The following is a 21,142-nucleotide window of genomic DNA, read 5'->3' as shown; positions in this document are numbered from 1 at the left end:
TGTTGAGTCAGATCCAATGTTTTTTTTTTTTTTTCCAATGGTAAAATGCAGTACAAACAAACAGGAGTCTTGTACCACCATGGACTTCAGCATACAATTGGAGTTCCGTTTAAAAAGAAAAACAGCAATATTACATTATCCAAATGTCCTTCACATAAACTAAGACACCTTTTCTCCAAAGAGACTAGTAAACTAAAAGGACAGGACAGCCAGTTTCTTTTTTTTCAAGTTTATTGCTTAGAAAATAGGAAAATATTTTCCTATGGTCTTTCTCTGGTCACGGCATGGTCCAGAATGACCAAATATCACTATCATAGGAATATTATAAACATTCTTGGACTGTCATCGTGGCAAGTTTTATTCTTAAATTGGCCAGTTTTCACAACTCGATCTGCTTTGAAACTTTTATCTATCAGCTTTTAAAATGGCCATGTGGTCATTCAGAAAGAATCTCACCCAAGTCTAAATTTATATCTGAAAGAGGAAAAAAAAGTAGGAAAACAGAACATGCTGGAAACCTTTACGACAAAACAAATCTGAGTGAGCCATAGGCAGCGTTCCAGCATTTATGTGCTTAGATTAACTGTAGAGAGAGATTTTATTACTCCAGCTTGGTTTGGTCTTACTTCAAAACTTTCACAGCTCTGTGCTCAAGTATTGCTGCTTATTTCAATCACCCTCGAATAAATACAGCATACGTTTAGCTTTAGCTTTCACTGCAAATGTTCATTTTTGGCTTCTCCTTAGCATCTATTTAAAGACACAAACCAAATCCTTCCAAACCACACAAACTGAGTTTCTCCCAAGCAGAGAGAAGTTCCTGAAAGGAACGTCTGATTCGCTGAGCCGCTGAAGTTTGATTAAGTCAGATCGCCTGAGGCGGGAGGTCTCATCCCAGATAAATCTCTGGCGAGAGGAGATTGCCGGAGAGCATTACTAAAGATAAATAACACATGGACATCATCTCACCAAAACACACATCAGGGGGGGAAAAAACACACGCTACTAGAATGCAGAGCATGAAGGGTTAAGTGTCTAATGTTGAGACTAATGCTCCAGTTTCTTGTAAATTTTTCTAAATAAATTAAAATAATAAAACACTAAAAACTAAAATCAGTCCATTTATATGTTACAAATGAATTTACATTTCAAAACATTGCAAATGTACAAAACAAAAATGAATATTACATTTTGAGATTTGCTAAAGATTACATTTAAGTAGTAATAAATGTTTACTGCTTTTAAAGATTATGAAAACGGCAAAGGTAAAAATTGAGAAATGAGCATGAAAAGTTAAATATCCATTATCGACCAACACTAATAAATTAAAAATAGTGCTGTCAAACGATTAATCGCATCCAAAATAAAGGTTCTTGTTTACATAATACATGTATGTGTTCTGTGTATATTTATTATGTACAGTGTGTATATATATATATATATATATATATATATATATATATATATATATATAAATAAATACACACACATACAGTATATATATTGAAAATATTTACATGTATATACATTTATATTCTTATATTTTATATTATGTATAAATATATTTAATATATAAACATAACATTTTTCTTAAATATATACATGCATGTGTTTGTATTTATATATACATATGAAATATATACAGAACACTCATATATTATGTAAACAAAAACTTTTATTTTGGATGTGATTAATAGCGATTCATCGTTTGACAGCACTAATTAAAAATAACTTTAGGCTATATGGATAACTGATATTGTACCATTATATCATTCATCCCTACTTGTCTTAAGAAACTTTAGAGAGATGATTGCAGATCTTCTCCAGTGCAAGAGATTAAAATCTATTGAATCATCCATTGATGATTCAGACTACTTTTAAAGACCTTTACCACCTTTTGCCAGGAATAACTTGGCAGAAGTAGTTTCCGTTTACTATAAAAAGCAAAGATGTAGGTCAGGATTGAGTTTCAGCCCAGTTGGGGATGCCAGACCACCATTCCCCCCTCTTCTTTTCTCTTAGAGTGCAAACAATTTACCCTGGGCACCTTCCACCTTCAACTTCCCTCTGGAAGAAAAATCAACAGCTTCGGTATTCAGGACACGCTACTCCTGCTTAACCTTTGACCTTTTGACCCAGCCAGACTGCGTCAGGAGGAATATGTAGACTTTGTCTAAAAGGGGTCAAATGTTTTTAAATGTATTTTCACTTAAAACACTACAGGGTGGTCTGATGCAATCTCGGAGGAAAGTATTCCACCTTCATTTTCAATAGGGAAAAAATAAATTAATACTTGAATTAAAAATAGAGTCAGTCTAAGACAGGGGTAGGCAATGTCGGTCCTGGAGTGCTGATGTCCTGTAGAGTTTAGCTCCAACCCCAAACACACCTGAACAAGCTAATCAAGGTCTTCAGAATTACTAGAGCTACATGCAGGTGAGGTTTTTTCAGGGTTGGAGCTAAACTATGCAGGGAATCAGCACTCAGGGACCGCCGTTGCCTACCCCTGGTCTAAGAGATCAAACTTTTAGATGGATGCACAGTATCCTGCCTCTATTAGGGTTGGGCCGATAGACGATGCCATTGTCCATCACCAATGGCTGATAGACATCACGATGTTGAGTCGGTATCGTGACCCCCCCCCCCCCCCCCCAAAACCCTCGCAACCCGCCGTATCCCAGTACTGTGTTCGGAAAGAAAATGCCAAGTAGCCTACTATGGGACCCCAAAAGCGAGTAAATACGTGATGGGGTGATATTTCAGTAGCCTAATTTTTCATTTCTTTGCGCGATCGCTTTTTAGTTTCACTTTCACTTTTGAGATTCATGATTGCACGTACTCTGTTTATATTATGGGGCGGCAGTACTTGCCACACATTTTACAAGATCAGATGTTTGTCAGTTGTGCTCGGGATCTGCAAATCATTCGCCATAGTCTCAAGCTGGTCGCACATTGCTTGACACATTAGCTGTGTCCGAAACCGCTCCCTATCCACTACATAGTACACTATATCGGGTGTCAGCCATTTTGTAGTGCTGTCCTAATTCTAGTGAGCAACTTCATTCCCTACATTCGTTCACTACTTTTTATCCACAATGCATTCTGATTGAGTGTACAACCGATGTACACTCGCTGAAGCACTATTTCCCACAATCCAATGCGGAGAACCGACAAGCTGGAAGAGAGAGCAGGAGCGAGCGAGTTTGAATTAGAGATGCTGTTTAAATTACATAAATGAGGATAATTTGGTGTACATTTAAAAATATTCTGGTGGCGTATTCATTCAGATGTCAAATTAACGGTCGCCTGAGGGTGCTCTACGGCCATTGTCATCTGATCTGTGAGCAAAAACACTGCTCGGGAGATTTTCAAGATTCTACAAACAATAAATACATAAAATTATGATTTATTGTTGTTGACAGTATTTTAGTAGTATTTAATATTATGAACATAAGCATTACAAAACAAATTAATAATATACCATCAATGAAACCACAAAGCTGATTACAATATAAAATCATGTAAGTGTTATTGCCATTAATATTATTTTCTAAAATATAAAAGTACATATGTGACGAAGATGTTTTTGCAACATCTCACACGCAGTGTAAACTTCACCGTCCGAATCCGTTCACTACTCCTGATATAGTCCACTCAACTGCCATACACTATATAGGGATTAGTGAATGAGTGAGCGATTTCGGACACAGCTATTGTATTGAATAGTTGCTAGGCGCCGCGAACAGACGCTGAATGGCTCAACTTGCCTCACCACCACCTGCCAGGAAATTTCTAGTATACCTAGCAAGACCTTGATTAGCTAGTTCAGGTGTATTTAAACTCTGCAGGACACCGGCGCTCCAGGACCAAGTGTGGTGACCCCTGCATTAGAGCATGCAGAAATTCATTTTTAAATTAAGACATTTATTTTTTGAGGAAAAATTAACTAGAAAAGTGTCAAGAATTAAAAGAAATGAAGTGTTTGTCATGTTCTCAGCATAGTCTTTTTAAACCACAATTAAAATCTGGCTTCAACAACTTTCTTTCAGGAGCAAAAATCTGCCTTTAAACTTGAAAGAAATAAAAGGTTTGAAATTTATCATGATAATTATTGATATCGACTGATATGAAACATTTTATTGTGAATTTTTTTTTGGCCATATTGTCCAGCCCTAATTTCAAGGGAACTGACTGACTTCAGAAAAGTTTCGATGCCATTTTCATTTAATGCCTGATAAAGTAGCATTTATGAACTCTTTGTGTACAGCCATCACCGGGGAAACCACTGTATTTCTGCCATCCAAAAGACGCCAGAGACCTATTGAAAGAGAATGAATGTGCATTTGCAATAAGCCTGTTTGTTGTTTTTGTTCAGATCAACAAGAAAATCCACCCGTGATTTTACCAAGCAAACATGCAGTGTGGTAAATTTGAAAAAAATGGTTAAAAGGCTGAAATGTGATGTTTATCATTTAATAAACTTGTTTTTTTTTTTTTGTGAAAACCTGTATCTGAGCTGTAAATCATGATATCGGTTTAATGTTACTAGACATTGCTCTATACCGCTCATACTACAGAAATTTAATTTCTGCAGATTTTAAAAAAGGTAACAAAAAGCCTTAAATTTTATTTAAAAAATTCTGCAGATACCATGTTGGCCTAAATAAAATTCCTTCCTTTATATTTGTTGATATTTGTGTTTTGAAAAGGAGGACAGACTGCATAGGGCCCAGACGTTGAAAGGGGCCCAGAATGGGGGTCCAGAAAACTCAGTGGAGGGGGGTAGCATGGGTCAAAGAAGAACACTGTACACTCTGACCAGGAGCGGTTCTAGACCCTTTTTAGATTGTAATTGACTTTTTTTGTTTGTTCAATTTGCACACTGAAAATGGATTGGAGCTCTTATTTTTTAACTCTCAAAGTGCAACAGATTAATGCATTTAAATTTAAAAATATATAAAGTTTTCTACCGGGGGGCCAACCCCCCAGACCCCCCTACAGAGAAACAGGCCCATCCACCACTGCCTCACTAAAGCCTCTTTCACACAGAGATTCCGGAAAATACACAGGTAATGTGTTCCGGGAATCATCCCGGGATTGTTTGATTTTGGTTCATTCACACTGGCAGTGATTTTCCGGAATCTGTGCGTGCGTTCACACACAACCCGTAAAGATCCCGTAAAGACATAATGTGCCGCACACCATTTCACTGAACTGGCGAATGATTTCAGCTTCAGCGCGGATAGTGAGGAGCTCCGATCGCTGCTTCATTCCAGTTTACACATTTTTCGTTGTGTGAATGTTGATCTGCCTTCAAAACACCCGGTAAAAGAGTCGCATGATAACGTGCGTCATCAGCCTTTACGGCATTGGTTCTGGCTTTTGTTCACACAGCGCTCATTCCGGGACTGAATCCGGCAATGTTACTAGGTCCCCAACCCGGCATTGATCCTGGAATCAATCCCGGGACGTGTTTGCGTTCACACAGAAGGCACTCCGACAATTTTCCGGGACCAACGTGCAGTGTGAAAGGGGCTTTTGTCTTGCATGACCATGATATGAGCCCCCAACCATGTCCATTAGCCCTTGATGTTTTGGCTGCAGCCCCAGATGTTTTCAAATCCTAGAAACGCCCCTGATCATAACCAAACAATATTAGAATATTAGATGTGTGTCAATATAACGGATCTGTGCATTTATTGCATTAATAATGTCACTCATGGCTCTTAATTAAGTAACTTATTGCTTTAATAAGTATTTGTGTATATTTACAGAAGAAGGTGGTACATGATCTTGGTAAGCGGTTTGACAACATCAAATATTTTTCATCAAAAATTGTGCTCATTCAGACATGCTAATCCAGCACAAATTGATGCATGAGATGTCACCAAAATGAAGCATTTGAACCTATAAACTAAAGACCAAAATGGGTGGGAATTGAAAAAGGTCCAAAAAAAAAAAAAAAAAAAAAATGGTAGTACAATCTGCCATTGTCCCTTTCCCATCTGCTGGTGGTGTGTGGTATGAGAGATTTATAGAGCAGTTCAGCATGTTAATTTAACTGATGGCGCATTCTGTGTGATAATAACCTGTCAATCGTCACAGAGGAATGAGATTAGCTCTTCCTGTCTATCTACAGTCTATTATCATGCTAATTAAGAAAGAACCAAAAAAAATATCATCTCTCACTGAGCTTTGAGGGACACACTGAATTGTCACGTACTGTATGCTTCAGCCAGCAGTTAATTAACAGGCCAAAAAAGGTAAAGTATCGGTCTAAAAAGGTCTTGCCCAAGTTGTGTCCTCAAAAGCAGAAATATAGCCATTCAAAAAATTTTTTTTCATATTTTTACATATAAATTATGCTACCTATTTAGGGGTGCCCAATTAATTAGAATAAAATCACATAGGATCTCCTGGTACAGCGTCTCAGAGCTGAATGCTCCACACAAACTCCAATTTGTTAATAATGTGCCTTATAATGTGAGTTAATGTGCATTAATGTGCTTATAATGTGTATTCTGACATTTACAAATTTCTCTTACTTGAATCATTACACAAATAAATAACAATGGGTCACAGAAAAGGAAGAAATGACAGTAATATATCAGATTAAATGATGTGCAAGTGAAGATATTACAACAAATACATTATCATTAAAATTATTTTATGTATATATGTATGTGTGTGTTTATAGGTTGCGTGAGTCAAGGTTGAACATAAATATAAAATAAATAAAAAATATATACGTTATATTACTTATTAATTTTAATTTAATAGTACTATTATTTGAATATTAATTTAATATTAGCTTAAAGCTAGTACTTCTATATTTTAGTTTAAGTTCTTTTTTTACTTCTGCAAATGATATGTAAATTGCAAATATTTTTCAAATGTAATTATTGCAACATTTCCCAAATTTTAATACAATTTGTTGACAAAACCAAGCCATATACAGTATGCATTCATTGAATTGGAAGGGGGGAAAAAAACCTGTGAAGAAGGGCTTCACGGAGCAAAAAAGACCTCAAAAGCCAACTAATACATTTTTAAGCCTATTTTCACCCTATATTCAAGCTCATATATTCCATGTGACACACCCTGGGGAAGAAGTCCAGTTACTGTTAGTATATGATGATGAGATACACCGGAGATATTTTTAGGGGGCCTGTCTAGAGGGAGGTTTGAGTGGGATGGGGGGCAGACTTGATTATTTCATGGAGTCTTGAACGCCCCCCAGTAATATCCACTGTGATCACTATATGATGACACAAGGGACTGGAGAGCGAGAGAGAGAGAGAGAGACAGAGGAGAAGCGGAGGAGAGACAATCTAGGTATATGCCTGTAGTGAGAGATGCATTAGGGGTAATATCAGTCTCTGTGGTTGAAATGTGTTTATGGCGAGTTGTTTTTCATACATCAGAGATTGCTCCGCAGGGATGAGCTGCAGGCCAACACGCAGATAATGTGAGAAAGCAATAAAGCGAGATCAAATGAAGCAGCCTGGAAGCACTACACCAGAAATGTGTGTGTGCGTGTCTGTGGGAGAGAGATATTTGCTGGTACCTGTTATATCACAAATAGCTTGAAAGAATAAAAGACAAAAAAAGACTGATGTACATGCACGCATGCATTTCCCTTCCCACATGCACAGTTGAGTCATCATATGGTTAACGGTCGGTGGGACATACTTGAGGAATGGGAGGTGGTGGTGGTGGGTTATTAGCGAGCGCTCTGGCCGAGAGCCAGGGGGTTATTTTATACCCCTTCCTCAGGTCTCAATTCTGGGCCCCACGTCCACAGCAAGCCCTAAAAATAACCCCCGTCCCTAAAAGAGCGTTTGCAGAAACATATTGCAAGAGGGACGTCTGTTTCTAATCTGAAACTCGATAGGGTCCAAACCAAAGCCAGGTTATCTGCACACGCTCACAGAAATTGGCTCAGACGCACAAAGCAGATACTGAGCTTTAAACCTTCAGATCGGCCTCTTTCTGAGAACTGCACGAGAATGCCTTCGCAGTATCTACAAAGGTCATACTAGACATTCTATTTATAGGGGGCTTGGAAATCGGAGGGATTTCTAAAATGGCACTATTGGTCACGTTAAATGTACACTTCCAAGTTCATGCTAAAACACACCTGAGGATGAATCACAAACACAAACCGGATGTCATTGTGTATACTGTACGACAGTAAATATACTTGCAGGGCTATCAGCAGGTGTGACTGGTTGACATTATTTGTGTCAAGACATGGAGTTTAATAAAGGGACAAATCACCCAAAAATGACAATTCTGTTATTTTATTCACCCTCATGTCATTCCAAACCTGTATGAGATTCTTTCTTATATTGAACATAAAAGAAGATATTTTGAAGAACCAAACATTTGTTGGTCCCCATTGACTTCCATAGAAATGAAAGAACTACTATGGAAGTCAATGGGGGCCATCAACGGTTTGATTACCAGCATTCTTCTTCTGGTAATCAAATTCTGAAAATGTTCCTTCATGTTCAACATAAAAACAGATTTGGAATGACATGAGGGTGAGTAAAGATGACCCATTTAATTTTTGGGTGAACTATCCCTTTACGGCACATGGCAGAGGTTAGCTGACAAGGATAATCTAAAATAAAAAAAATATTTATTTTTAAATAATAGATTTACTGTTCAAGTGTTGCATAATATGAAGCCATTTTTACATGAATGCCAGACTTGATTTCTTATGAATAATCTTATCTTTTGGTTTGCATCCATTAAGTTCCATATAAATCAAATGAAATGAGAATGCTTTTATTAATAACATATTTCACTGGATTATCCAAAACTACGCATGTTTGTTTATTATATATAATTTTACAGAATTCCCAGTAAAACTACTATACTCAGTCACACTTGATGAATTTCAATGAATTAGAAATAAAATATCAGCCAAGTGACATCATGCTTTTCTCAGAAATTTAGAAATTCCCAGACAAATCTACGTGAATGCAGTTTTGAAGTTATTTTTGCGTTTTAAAGTTATTTTGTGAATGCAAAGACATTCTTGCATTTTCCAGGCGTATTTTCAAGGCTACTGTATATTTTTATTATATAGTAATGCATATATTTTTTTAAATCTATATAATTACTTATACCAAGATACAAGGTTTTAGTAATACCGCCTGCGCCGACGCACACACAAAATAAATGTCAACTTCTGCTGTGTTTTGCTGCTAGTCCTGGTTGAGTGGCGGGTGGCGTTGCACTACCTTGGGATTCCACGGCCTCTGTGAGAGGAAGAATCTCCTTATCTTCAGGCTGTAATTTCCTGCTCCGTTTCACTCTTTAGAGCCATAAAAATTTTAATTTTAAAAACATGCAGTGAGGCAGTCAAGTCGTTTATCCAGCACTAACTCTGATGAGCACATTTCAGATGCTCTTTATAGCCGCCGCCTATAAAAGTTACAGCAAAACAAAACACAAACAAACCTGAAACACTCAGAGAGACTCTTAAAGGTCACCGTCATGCCAATAATAAAACACATATATAAAAGGCCTTTTTTCTTGCTTAAAGGCTGTCATTGAACACCTGAGAATAAATGATTTAGTTTTTTTGCTGTCTTGCTTGATGTTTGTGTCTCTCCATTTGTGAGTTTACATACTCCTATTTTGGGAGATTGAGAGCTTTGTGAACTGTTGTCTGAGCATTACAGCCAAACTAGAAAGACAAAGCCTTTCAAGGTAACAAAAAACAAAAAAAAGACATGGCAGATATTTAGGCCAAAGTGGGCGAAGATCAAAATCTTTGTCATCATTTTATCTTTCTTATTAAAAAATAAGAACAAAGATACACATTACAAATACACATAATATACAAATAAAACAAACAGTGCTTTATTTTCAGGTACAATAGGTGTATTTGGCAGGAGCATTCAATGAAACTGAATGAACAAATATAAAAATAAAACACTAGATAGACTGATTCCTAAAGCAACTGTATTAAAGTTTTTCAGTCAAGTATAGTGAGTGATTTTTCTCTTTGCGTTTTGTTGTTTTGTTAACGTTAAATGAATAGTTCCCCCCAAAATCAATATTCTGTCATCTGTCTGTCAATTCTGTCATAATGTTTTATACCATCATTTAAACCTGAATGAGTTTCTTTCTTCTGCTGAACATAGATGCTATTTTGAAGAAGGTGGAAGACCAAACAGTTGCTGGTCCTCAGTGACTTCCATAGGATTTTTCTTTCCTACTATCAAATTCAATGTAGACCAGCAACTGTTTGGTTACCCTCATTCTTCAAATATCTTATTTTGGGTTCAGCACAAGAAATTAATAGAGGTTTGGGACAACATGTGAGTGAGTAAATAATGACAGAAATTACATTTTAGGGTGAACTATCCCTTTAATGACAGTCGACAGCATGTTTCGTGTCCTGTCCCTTTAAGACCTGCACGCATCTAATATACAGGCACGCATCTGTTTCTCTCTTAACTATTTACTTTTATTTTAGAGATAACCAACTGAGTCTGTATGTAAACCTTGTGTGTTTTGACAGTATTAGCACAAAAGATAAGTTAGTTGAGTAATCAGGCGCTGTTAGACAGGCTTTTTAGTGCGCGTGCTTCAGGTGTATGCGCTCAGAAAAAGTGCACATCAGACCAGCGCGCGAATGACACATTTAACCAGCAAGGCTTGTATGCAAATAATGTACTTTTGCGATCGCGAATAAGTGCAGTGTCCTATCTGAGTAACTCTACTGCTGTATGTCGTGTTGTACAGTACATAGAGACAGAGGCGCCAGAACTGTATTTGATATAATGTGTGCTGTAGCACGATACTACGATATTTCTTCAAAAGCAGATCGTGGAGCCATTTTTATCATCCACGATCAAAAATCGTTATATCGCACACCCCTATTAGGAATATACCAATTAGTGGTGGGTGATATACTGGTAGACATGGTTAACTGGTAGAAATTTGTCAACTGTTAGAGATTTTGGACTATCATCTCTATCACGATAACACGCTCACGTGACGTTGCTGTGCTACGTGGTCACTATGTGCTCTCTGTGGTCACTAAAAATCTCATGGCACTTCTTGTAAAGAGTAGGGGTGTAACCCTGCTGTCCTGGCCAAATTCCCTCCACTGGCCCTTATCAATCATGGCCTCCTAGTAATCCCCATCCACTTGATTGGCTGTATCACTCTCTCCTCGCCACCAGTAGCTGGTGTGTGGTGAGTGTACTGACGCCGTTGTGCTGTGGCTGCTGTAGCATGATCCAAGTGGATGCTGCACACTGGTGGTGGTTGAGGAGAGACCCCTACATGATTGTAAAGCGCTTTGGGTGTACGGCAATACATAATAAAAGCGCTATATAAATGCATCATTCATTCATTCTGAAGCACATGAAGACAGTGTTCAGAGCGTGGGAGTATTGAATAGTTATTTTTGCCGCTTTATAGGCCTTGAACGGTTAAATACACACACTTGTGTGTGTCAAAATTCCCATCTTTGCAAGTATCCTCATAAACACAGTAATTAAGGTCTTAAGTGAAAACAAACAGCTGAGAAAGAAAACATGTGTAACTGTATATTTGATCCAGGCAGCTCTTAATGTGACAGCAGTTTAATATTCCTGCTCTCTGTCATTAATATTAATCAAGCAACAAAAGAAAGAAAATCTCTCGCTGCTCTTGACTAAACCACATTTGTAACTTTAATAACAAGAAATGCAAAGTGAAGAATATGAAGTGTTTTTATACATTTGATTACTTTATACAATGCATGTAGCATTTCTTATTTATTTGTTCTACTGTAGTTTTTTGTCCAATTGCTTGTAATTATTTTCTTATTTAATCCCTGACTGTTTACTCGTCTTCAGTGAGCTCGAGTGTTATTAGTTTTTTGCAATATAGGCACTGGTGACAAGAATTATAAAATTTCTATGGTATCAAATTTTGATATCATAAAGACCTAATTTAAAGCAAAAATAAATCTATTGTGATATATTGTTACTGTGAAATAAAATTACTCATATACAGTAGTGCTAAGATTTTGGTCATATTATCCACCCCTAGTACCAATATAAAAATTCTGACTGATACCAATAAGCTGATATACTAATTGTACTAAAACCATTAAGTTTCCACACTATTTAGTCTTAATAATGTAAAAGAGAAAAGCTACAAGTGAATTTAGGCATCATACCATTATTATCATTACAGGTAAAAAAACAAACAAAAAAAAACAATTAAATATATAAATATATATATATATATATATATATATATATATATATATATATATATATATATATATATATATATATATATATATATATATATATATATATATATATATACACAGAGAGAGAGAGAGAGAGAGAGAGAGAGAGATATGCTAAATATTAGGCCCTACATTTACAATTTATTAAATTATAAGTGTTATTCAGATTAATTTTAAGTGAGCATTAGATGATGGATGTAAGGCTATTTTAGAGTAAAATGAACATGCACAACGATATATCTAACACCAAACAATATAAAAAACAATCACAATATTGGATACATTTTATTTATTTGCAATAAAATTCCCTCTTGGACAAGCGTCTTTAAATTAATCCTGCCACATTCACAAAGAAAAATCTGCTCCCCTTCCGTCGTGCTCTGTCTAGCCATTTTTGGACATAATAACCAGTCTTATGTAAACAGCCCCTAAGAAACCCGTCCAATAATCCATCAGGTGAACCTGAAAGCAGTCCAATTACCCAGGGCTTCCAGTTCAGGCAACCCACGGACTAGTTGATTTTAAAATGTGTAGTTTTGCACATTCCCAGGAGGAAACCACTCTCTCTTCAAATCAGATTCCATCCTCTAAATTCATTAGAGGGTGATGAAAGCAACATAAATGGCTGCATAATAACCTATATCAGATTATCCATGTATGAACAATACTTTATCTTCCACCACAAGTGGGAAGAATGGTTAACATTACGTCCTTGCTGAAGCATTCTGGGAAATAAACATATTATAAAGGAGCCCTGAGAGTTTAAAACCAGATTAGAAAGTTGAAGGCTCACAACAATTCCAGCACAAGCAGGTAATCAATGCAGCAGGAAGAGTTGTTCCATTATAAAGTGATTAAGAGATCATTTAAAGCACAATCTGGAGCAACCCCAAGCCCACCACCCTGGAGTGAGACAATCAATAACCTGTATGTATGGAGAACAGTAATTAAAACAGAGAGCTGCAGTTCGCATTGCAGGTTGGGGTGGGAAAACGAGAGGCGGGTGGCGGCAGCTTCGAATGGCGGTTTGGGGAGGAAAGCCCGTGGATGTGAGCTCAGCTTTGAATTCTAGCATACCAATGTGACAAGTACAAAAAGGTGTCTGTGTGGAGTCTGGAGACTGAGGATATGGTTGAATATTCAAATGAGGCGAACGGGGTAATCATGACTCCATAATCAGGTGGAAAGAAGAGTCGCTAGAAAAAAGAAATAATAAAAACAATGACACACTTCAGCGATTTCACACGGTTATCACTCAGTCTCCATTTAGCTCTCATTACTCAGCTAGCCTTACATTCTTAAAGTAGACAGTTTGTATAGGCAGCGACTTCTTTCCTCATGAAACACAATGTGTGTGTGAGTACGTGATCAACATGGTTCTCAAAGAACTGACAAAAGAAAATGTAATGATATTCATTACATTTATAAGGCCAAATTTTGACAGCTAATAAAAGACAATATGGGTTTATAACTTTGTTTTAATGAATGATGCACAATATATTGGCCATCCTCATTTTATTTAGTATAGGTTTCTATATTTGTTTGTGCATACTTGCACAAATTTAATTTTCAACATACCTTTGTTGTCTTCTAATACTCACTGAAAGTATTTAAAGACTAAGACTATTTAAAGTAATATTAAGCAAATCTCATTATGATCCATTTTTTTAGTGTATATTATAATGTTCTGACATCCAAATTTACTATAGCATTTAGGATGATTTTAGCACTTTATTTTTTAATTACATACCATTGAAAAACAAAATAAAATAGCCTTTTTTATATCAGCCATTTATCAGTTAGCAGCCATAACATTCAATTGTATTCTGAATTTTATTATTGGTATTATTAATAATTGATTAAACACAAATAAAAACATGAAATAAAATATTAGTCCTGTAATTTCTATAATCTCCATCTAAGCGACAACAGCTTTTGACAGGAGAAACACAATCGCTGTCATATTTATTTTGTCATGAAAGCCATCAAAGCAATAATAAAGTCGCTTTGGACCTCATCAGACATCTGTTAGTGATGAGGATTTTCAAATCCACTTTGTCTTACCTACATGCAACTCATTACAAGCATGGAAATGAATGAAACATCATCTGTAGAGAACAAAGCTGTTGTACTCAGCAAGCGATCTGCCTTTCCTTTTTCTGCGTTTAATCTCTCTAAATTTGCAAACATATCTCTGTCTTTGTGTAGTGTCTGGACACACTCCATCTCAGCGTGCTTTGCAGGAGTGGCCAGTTCTCTGTCTCTCTCCATCTGTGGCTGCTGTGGTTCTGCGCGTGATGTTTAACAAGAGGTTAAAGTTTCAGAAAAATGGCTTACAAAGCTCCTGGAAGCCAGGCAGGCTGTCCAAGGGCAGAAGGGAGCTGAGGGCTGAGGCCTGTAACTCGTCCAAAGTGACGTCCAACACACACTCGTCCTCTCTCAGTTTGCAGCACTCTTTTTATTTTTTACTGGGTTCAGTGCTTACTCACCCAGGCTTTACAGCCCAATGCTAGCTCTTCTAGTAGTGACAGTATGTGCCTCAACTGACACCTCCAATGATTGGCCATTTTCCCCAGCTACACCACCATCAAGATTGTGGATTTTAAAATAAATAAATATCGACACACATATCTACACATTTTCAGACAAGGACCAACCAATTTATGCCACAATGAAAACTGAATTTCCTCTCAAACTGAACTGACCATATTATCTTCTGGACCCTACAATGGAAAAAACAGGGTCCTTATGAACAATAAAGCTTTGCGTAAAAAGTGTTTGTACACACAAAAAGCTTCAGATTAGTAAAACCATACACCAGAGCCTACACAAAATTTCCAAATCCTATAGTCAGCAATATTTTGCATACATTGTTACATCCCAATCCTGACTTTTGCCCAAAGCAACCATTTACACAAAATGGAGCTTACAACAGCTAGTTTTACTATGCATAACCTCATCTGCATATAACTCCCATATGCAAATTTCCAACCACGCAGGGCTGCACGATAAAATCACATGTAATTGTCATGCGCATCTGGTCAGTAAAGCAGTTCTGTGATCAGTAGTAAATCTCCATCACGAGCTTTCAGATGGAGCGGCATTTAATACACAGAGCCGTAGATCACTGACAAGCTACGCAACATCACGTTCATAATCGCAGATGAATCACATTCAATTATAAACGTGTTATTGCCTAGCTTGTCAGTGAACTACGGCTCTGTGTATTAAATGCAGCTCCATCTGAAAGCACGTGATGGAGATTTACTACTAATCACAGAACGGCTTTACTGACGAGATGACAATGACAATCACACGCGATTTATCGTGCAGCCCTATAATCACGTAATGCAACAGTGTTTAATGGTAAAAAACAGATGATAAATATTGTATCCATTTTACACATAATAATGCCAAGTTTATTTTTTATTCTGATATTTGCGTGGAAATTTGCATACACATTTAAATGTCTATTTTGTGCATAAGCAACATTTATAAACCAGACCCCTGGTCTTTTAGGATGTATTTGTTTCCTATACAAAGGTATTATGGCTCCCAATTTGAACATTTACAATGAATTCTCTTGAAATTAACATTGCCCATTTAGTTTCATATCAATACAATGTACTGACTCCTTAAACAGGGTATGTTATGTTTGTTCAGACATTTGCTGGAGAACTGGACCCCTAAATCTAAAGTCAGTTTTTACAAAATGCATGCAAAAATTATTTTATTAAGCACTATATGGGCAATGAATCATTGATAGACAGAAACTCCCTGCATATCCAAAAATTCAGCCATGCTACAACCTTTTTTTGTGCCACTCAAGATTTTTACTGTCCCAATCTGGCCACTCCATTAAAAATATCCTGGAGGCATCACAGCCTAGAGTAAGAATAGAACTGGTACTTGGACTCTGCTGAAGATTTCAACAGAATTACCTTAAGTGTGAATATGTGACAAATTAGAATCATCGACCACCAACAACTTGATAACAGAGTTTAGCACAACGATGCCATTCATTACGGCAGATTACGGATGCCTGGCAGAGATGCCACAACCTCTCAGCTGAAATCTTAAACCTGTAGGGCTATTTAGCATTTGTATGTAACGCCAGGACTAGCAACTTCTGGAGATGCTCATAATAGCTGGAACGCCACAAGTTGTACCCACCCAGAGACAGGAGGCCAGGTTTGAAGGCCAAGGCCCACTGATCGCGCTGCCATGCTGGGGCTGGCTGCCCCCGCAAGAGGGCTGCGTAATGGATGATGCCGAGGCCCTAGGTCTGACAGGTAATAATTCACTCCCCAGGGGTACCAGACCCCTCACTGGACTAAGGCAGCCAGGCAGGAACAACAGCTCTCATTCCACTGCACCCCAACAGCCTTGTAACCCTCCTCTCCAGGTGCATCTTCCAGCTATTGGCTACCCTGTTGCTACGGGTTACAACAATCAACATGAAATATGAGGGGCCATTATAGTGCAGAGTGAACTCCCCAGAGTAACTAATTGAAAGTGATACATTGTGTCTCACAGCCGGTCCAGAACAGGTACACGGTGGTTGTTTAGTCCACATTCAAATGTAGAGAATGAATTGACTTACATTTGTTCCATTCCGGAGTTTCAATCCATCATAAAAATGGCTATGAATAACTAAAGCAGGGTAACAAGTCTCCCAAGTAAATTGTCCTCATCTGATGAAACGGGGTGGGGTGGGGTGGGGGGTGGCAACAACGGTAGATGGCTTTGATCCAAATGTAGCACCGAGGCTATTTTAGCTCTCATTACCCTAAGAGCCATTAGGAGCGCACACCCATCCACTGCGCACGGCTAGAGTAACATCATTTGAGGCAAAACTACAGCAATGGAAATTGGAAATAAAATTACACCCAGGCTATATGCATCATTACCCTACCTAGAGGCAGCCACGATGGGCTAAGACAAAACTAGAGGTAAATTTAAAGGGAAAATGCTTCCTGTGTCCTGTACATGTCTGACTATAAAAGATCTCCTTCTAGACGAGCAGGTTAATGATTATAGAGGACCATTAGGGTTATAACCAGGCTTTTAACCAAAACAAGGACTAGAGATGTCTGTACCTATGCTCATTCCAAATGGATCTGGCTGCCAAATTGTTTTGCTCCAAAATGACTGTTAAATGATTGAGAACTATTCTCGGTAAAATAGCCAAAGCAATCTGCGTGCAAAATGCAGCTTCCGGCAATTTCACGTTTCATGTACTCTTTCCTTGGTCACAACAGGTTAAAAATTGTTAAAAACAGAGTTTTTTGTATACAGCTTGAACAGATGTGACTTAAAGGTGCAGTTCATCCAAGAATGAAAATTATATCATTAACTTTCCGTCTTTTGTAAAACACAAAAGAAAATGTCTCTTTTTTTGCACAAAGTCAATTGGGGTCGAATGTTGTTTGTACTCTGACATTCTTGCACGTTGCGCAAAAGAAAAATATCATGCAGGCTTGGAATGAAATAAGGGTGAATAAATGATGACAGAACTATTTTTTACTATAAAGGAAGAAGAACAGACACATTTTCCACAGAACAACAAGCGAGCGTTGACGGGTAATTGAAGGGTAATTGTAATACATAAACAATATCTAGTCCTAAAATCAGCGAAGTAAAGCTATTTAAGGGGAAAACATCACGCTCTCTGACTGTATTCATAATACTGGAACCCATTAAAATTCTATTTGGGTCACTTCAGAATTACTGGTTGAATATTTTTAAGTGAACTTATATTGCAATTATGGACCAAACCTACTTATTAAATAACAGTTATCAAACGTTTAAAAGAAAAAAATAAAGAAATACCACAGGAAAATGTCTAATATAGCTCAGTGAGCTATTCATTATTCAATAACACTTAGATGATTCAAGGCAACCTCGGGGTAGATGCCAGAAATATACCTCCTGCACCCGGAGGGATGAACCCTTCAAGCTACACTTAGTCTTGCTTACGGTTGAATTTTATCAGGGACAAAAGTGTTTTAAGAAATCTAAAGCAGGGTCAAACAGTAAACAGCACTTGGAGCAAAAACATCACTGAAAGTGACAAAAAAATAAATAAACGTTGGGGCAAAAATGACTGATCTATAACAAAGGGACTAGTAATGTACTCAAGCAAAGCATTTGTGTTATATGCACAGATTTTATAGATGCTTTTCTTTGTATTTGATACTAATTTGATAGGTGACAGCCATAATTGTTCACAATGGGAATTTATTTGATTGATGCATGTAATGGACATAAATGGGTGACATAGTCCGTTTTATAGATTTGCAAAACAATACACTCATGAAAATAACCCTGGAAATCAATTCCAGTGGTCAATATTGTCTGACAGTGTTATGAAAAGCATAACTGTTCTATCTGGGTAATTATTATGAGGTTTTCTTGTTATTTTAACCAAAGCCAACATTTAAACTTACAGTACTAATTACTACTCGTCAAAAAGCCATAATGTCAAAAGGATCACTGAAACGACTGCTTTTGAAACGCTTATGCGTATTTGTGCGCGTGCCCTCTGAAGTAAGCTTGCTCGCGCACTCGACTGCGCGGTCAAATGCATTTCTCCGTTAAAATGCAGGTCTTGCCAAGATATTAGACACAGTATGCTTTGTCTTAAGTGAATGTTCACAGACATGATGAAAAAAATCTAATATGTCAAAACAGATCTGTTCATTAGGTCCTGCAGTGTAAATGCAGCCTAAACTCCCGCAGTCCATTCTGTCATTAATGATACTCAAAACAATATTGGCAGGGAAAAAAGAAAATCACTCCCTCACTGCTCTCATCTGGATAACTTTAAGCTTTAATAAGCCCTCTAGAGTTAGATACTGGAAAACGTCAAGCACTCTTTGTTCCTAATGCGTTTCTTTGTTCTCTTCATTTTATTACCGTTTACTTGTCTTACCGAAGCAACGTGTACTTAACTGAAAAATAGTCGAAAGTTATATGCCACTATATTATTTAAGTATTGATTTGCACTTTTAAATTAATAGTTAGGATCCTAACTAACTCAAACAAAATAACTAACAAACTCGAGTCTGCTGAACAGCAAAGCAGCTTTGTTGTAATATCGAGAATAGTAAAATGTAACTAATGCTAACAACTAATGAAATCTTGTATCGTGACAAACAGTTGTAAAACTGTGATGTTTCGGATTATCCACAGCTGTCGTCAAATAAAACAACAACAAACGACATATATTCTTGAATATCCCATATATATATATATATATATATTTATCATAATTGTTTAGTGTAAACACTAATTTTTAATTTAATTTCTGCCCTATCACCACGGTAAATATCCGTACGCGTAATTAATTCGCCACCACACAGCTGGTGAAGGTGCGCAACACGCTGAATGAATATTGCACTCTCAGCTCTGTGCCCAAGGCCAAACTCCTCCAAAATCACTGATCAGCAGTCCAAAACCAGCATACCCATCTTTCTGGACCAGGATATACGGCTTCCTCTGTCTACTGTCGAGCTGACTAATGCCGAGCTTGTTATCTAAACAACTGAACGCTTTCGTGCAGAGCTTGTAACCGCGGACACGGCAAGTGTTTCACGTGCAAACACTAGTCTAACCAGTACAGGTTAAACTGGAAAGCAGAAATACTTCACGTGTCATCATGTGTTTCTCATCAACATGACCAACGTGTGTTCCATGTTGTCAACAACTGTATCACAGCATTAAGTGGACAACCCAGTGGTTTTGATTTCCATGAGCAAAGACCAATGCCTTGCGTAGCCTATACACGTTTGAAGGACCTCTAAACCGCGCAAAACTAAGAATATGACCAGTAAATCAGATAAGAAACGCATTGTCTGTAGCAATAAAGGCTGCCTTCATGTCGCCACTGACTGCAATATTTACAGACCTGAAACGATACCTGCTTGTTTTCCTCCAAACTGAGCAAATCATCGCAGTGTGTTTCCATCCTATCCAAACTTCGCTGACTGTCACGGCCAGAGTTCAAATCATATAAACCGATACGAAGAACAAAACTTATTACAAATGAGAAAACCAGCTAATTTACCTTTGCTTCCCTTTTTAATTGTCCTTTGTGCTCGTGCAGAGGGATGATTCCTTGCAGACGCGAAGCTCGTCCGTATTAAAACACAGACGAAACGGAAAAGCAGGTTGTTTGTTTAGTGTTTCCTCAATTGGTTCGTTGTGTTCATTAATCGCATTGGTAAGAGCGGAGCACCCCTTGGCACACAGTTGACACACGCCTATGAAAAAGCAAGACTGCGCTAAAACTCTATTACATTGTGAACGATCGCTCCTAAACCACGCCCCTGGCTTTCGAGTGACAGGTCGCTTGCCCAATCAGGATCCGCTGAAGTGTTTTGGATGGTTCTCTTTAAAAGTTTCTCATAATCCCCGCCCAAAACGTGAACTGTTTGAACTGTAGATCCTTTTACATGACTAATAGTCCATTACATTACATGTCCAAAACAGCTGGCCAGAAAAGAACCTGATGGCCAATAGTGTATGAGGTAATTGCATTTAGAATTACCTCATAAAATTAAGGCATTTGTTCCAATATGGGGATTTGTAACTTTTAATAAAATAATAGAGATAATATTTTCCCCCGGCATTCATTTTTAGAGGATTTTTCTTAAGTCTTCTTTTCCTAACCACAAAACAACTGTTTACAATTTAGTATGTCAGATATTTAAAATAAGCCAATTTAAATAAATTCTCAGATTAAAACAATTTCTTGCTGACACTCATTAATTCAGATCAACATCACATACAAAGATAATTATATATATATAATTATATATATATATATATATATATATATATATATATACATACACATACATACATGCA

General features: G+C 37.3%; 1 protein-coding gene across 1 annotated transcript in view; it reads right to left on the bottom strand.

Moving 5' to 3' along the window:
- Nucleotides 1–20,553, bottom strand: part of LOC306877886 (semaphorin-6D-like) — a 160,571-nt gene extending 140,018 nt beyond the window's left edge. The window contains exon 1 of the mRNA XM_079429903.1: nucleotides 20,340–20,553. The gene's annotated coding sequence lies outside the window, so the exon portion shown is untranslated. The remainder of the gene's footprint in view (nucleotides 1–20,339) is intronic.
- Nucleotides 20,554–21,142: the final 589 nt, after the last annotated feature.

This window comes from Barbus barbus (assembly GCF_936440315.1).
Source record: "Barbus barbus genome assembly, chromosome: 12".
NCBI lineage: Eukaryota > Metazoa > Chordata > Actinopteri > Cypriniformes > Cyprinidae > Barbus > Barbus barbus.
Note: the sequence above shows the minus strand (reverse complement) of the source record. Positions and strands in the feature narration are given on the sequence as shown.